This window comes from Haemaphysalis longicornis, unplaced genomic scaffold (genome assembly GCF_048455015.1).
Source record: "Haemaphysalis longicornis isolate Haplotype H1 unplaced genomic scaffold, Haemaphysalis longicornis Haplotype H1 scaffold_25, whole genome shotgun sequence".
Taxonomy (NCBI): Eukaryota; Metazoa; Arthropoda; class Arachnida; order Ixodida; family Ixodidae; genus Haemaphysalis; species Haemaphysalis longicornis.
Genome location: NW_027526314.1, coordinates 1,369,009 through 1,372,213, shown reverse-complemented (window position 1 = coordinate 1,372,213; position 3,205 = coordinate 1,369,009). Strand labels below are relative to the sequence as shown.

General features: G+C 45.4%; 1 long non-coding RNA gene across 1 annotated transcript; it reads right to left on the bottom strand.

The window, feature by feature from the left end:
* Positions 1-492: 492 nt before the first annotated feature.
* On the bottom strand, positions 493-2,909 carry LOC144172638 (uncharacterized). The gene is made up of 2 exons (XR_013323069.1): positions 2,769-2,909; positions 493-751 (listed from the first exon to the last, which is right to left on the bottom strand). It is a non-coding gene; the product is annotated as an uncharacterized LOC144172638 (long non-coding RNA).
* Positions 2,910-3,205: the final 296 nt, after the last annotated feature.

The window sequence follows — 3,205 nt, the reverse complement described above, 5'->3', positions numbered from 1 at the left end:
AGCCAAAAAGGACTAACGGGGCATCGGCGTTAGTCCTTTTGGGGACTAACTGCGTTGCCACTAGAATTAGTCCTTTTTGGGACTAACGGCAAGGGTACCAACTGTTAGTCCCTCTACACTTAGTCCCTTGATGGTTCAACTGTTGGTCCGCCATAAAGACTAACTGTTGGTCCCTTGCAGATCAACTGTTAGTCACCCCTGTTAGTCGACTGGAGACCAACCGTTGGTCCTCTGAGTATCAATCGTTAATCTTTCCCATTACTCTCCCTAGACCAATTGATGCTTTCAAGACTAAATGTTCATCCCTGCAAATGCTCCCCTCTGGATTAACCGTGCATACTAAAAGACGATGTGCTCGCTCGTGCAAGTACTCCATGAGTGACTGTCGTTCCATTAGACCAACAATTCAGAAGACAGGAGTAAACACAAGAGACCAGAAGCAGTATTTCTTGGCCACTTGTTCACGACAAAGCACTCACGACAAAGAAAATGTTACTTTCAAGCTTTTTATTGCAACACTGTGTGAGCAACATACACAACAAAAGTAAACCGTACTCTACTCTTGACGTTGGAGTCTCTATTTCGAAGGCCTGTACGGCACACCTTATTGAGGCGATGCGCCCAGTATTGGGCTATTCCGGCTGCTATCCTTGGTGCAAGCATGCTCCACTTGTCTTGAGGTACTTGTCCGTTGAGAGGAGACAGCCATCCTCCGTGACGCTGTCGGCAATGGGCGTATGTCGTCACGCTCCTGCAGGAAATAAATAGGGCAACAAAACAAGTGTTATTCATGGTAGGACGCAAAATTGAGAAAAACGCAGTTTCCAGCAGCCCTAACAAGCATCCGTAAAAAGTACCTCAAAAAGCAAAAAGAAGCAAAATCAACGCTTTATGTAGTGCAGCCAAATGTGGCCTGTGAATTGCACTGAGTATAAGACTACGGATTAATTAAGACCATGGCCACGGTAGTTAACAAGCGAAACTCAGACATTGTTGTTTTTCCGACTCCAGCAGAAAAGACGCCACTCAAACCAGCAATAGAACCTGGGGACTCATGCTCCCGCACTCAACGCATTGAACCACTGTATAAGGGCAACAGAAAATCGAAAGATTGCTCATTTCTCGCATGCAGGTTCGCTATCATTCTCAGAGGCTTACGTAGCACGAAACAAGGGCCTCTTCCCTCTCTTTCACAAGACATGTAGGGAAAGAGACGCTTCCTGTCAGCACCAGCTCTAAATTAAAATGGTTTGACTGCAATCAAAAATAAAAAGAAAACAAGAAGGAATATTTAATTATTGGAAGAAAACCTGCTTTCCTGCGCTGATGGTGCGGGTTTGTATAGAACAAGGTCATTATTGATTTCTGGCTGTGATGTCTGTGTCGAAGAATGCGTTTTTATTTCAAAAATGTATTAAGAGCCAGATTTTCTCAATGTTTAATAAATTTAACAATGTTTAAGAAATAGCCTCGGGCGAAACAAACAAAACGGCGTCCTCTCAGCTTTCTGCATGGGGAGTGGCTATGGCTGCACGTTTTTATTTCCTCTTTGCGGACAGTTCACAGTGAGTTCGTACGTGCACACAAAAGAAGGCTTTCAAAGAAAAGGGGCAAAAATGTTTGAGGCTGACCACGCTGCGAGCGCTTGGCTACCAGTGAGTGAGCAACGAAAATGAAAAAAAAGTGAAGGAAGCTTTCGGCCACGTTAAATGAGTCACGCGAGCGTGCGCCTGCTACTGTGAAATTCATGTGAAAGGCACGGGTGACGGGTGGGTGCGGGAAGGACTGCAGGACGAGAATCTTTCGTGAACGAGTTCCCCGAAAGCTAAACAATTTTTTTTTTTTGGGGGGGGGGGGGGGGGGGGCGCGTTACTGCCAGTTAGGTTCGCCGTGGCGGCCACAAGGAGGGCCAGTACTGGAAAAGGGGCCATTAGATGACACTGTATTCTCAAAAAAAAAAAAAAAAAAACTTGCCGTGAGATACATAAAGATTCTACGATTTTATTAGAGGATTTTTATTACGGCGGTCAGACCGCGCCTTCGAGGAAGACTTCATTTTGCCGTTCTGCTGTGGTCCGGCAGATTACAAGTTCGGGTTACGCAAAATATGGAAAAAAATGCCTTACTCAGCCAATTTACATCAGATTTTAACCGTTTTTGTCTAGTTTTATTCTGGACGTAGTTGCGGTTACGAGGGTGCAACTATTTTTGCCCTACTCAGCCTCAGAGTGTACGCGTCCGTTGCAGTTCCGGCGTTCTGCCAGACTTTTGTAATTTTCCTGCTTAAAATATCACGTTTTCATTTAAAATTTAATATGGCTGCGAGTAATTCTTGTGTCCTAACAGCACCATGTTGTTATTTTAGTGTTTATATGTTTGCCTAAAAAGTTATAGCCCTTCAAGATTCTCGGCCACGTGTTAACCACGCTTTGTCATTTCTGGCTATAAATGTATTAAAACTGCAATTTCAAAAGAAAAGAAGTTAACGGTTAGCTTCCTTTTTGTACGCTGCTCCTGCTGGGACGGTTATTTATGCGGTTGGGCCACTTGTTTAAAGAGAAATTGCATTTTTACTATTTTAGGGTTAAGCAAAACATTGCGTACATATTGACCGAAACAAATAAAAATTAGGTCGCCGTCGGCAGTAACGCACAGCGAATCGACTGGCGTTGGTTTTAAAAAATAGCTGGCACTCTGACGCTACGATGCAAGCTCACGAACTTCAAAAAAAGGGCGAATGGGGAAAAGCCGTCGCCGCCGCAGCTCACCTTTCGCACGTCCGTCCCCGCTGGCCGCCGAACAAGTAGAAACAAGTCGGAGGGCCCCCGCCAGGGGGAGCAACAGCAACGTTGCGGGAGCAAAGGGCGCTGTTAGTCTTCCCGTTGGTCCCATTCGCGTCGAGGGACCAACGTTTGGTCCCTTTATTTTGCACACGGCCCTAATCTTGGCGCGTTTGGTCTTTTGGGGACTAAATGTTCCTCGCGAGGCGTAATTGCTGCAGTTAGTCTTATTTTCTCCCATTTTGGCTAAGAGTGTATGCCATAAAGATACTAGTATGACTATTCAGAGTTCTAGTGACACTAAGGCCGGGACCATGCGCCGCGCAGGACACAGAGGTGGCAGTTCTAGAAGCGTCCGTATAAAATTCAGAACACTCATACTTCTGCTGCAAATACAAGAAATGTTGCAGAATTGCACATGTGGG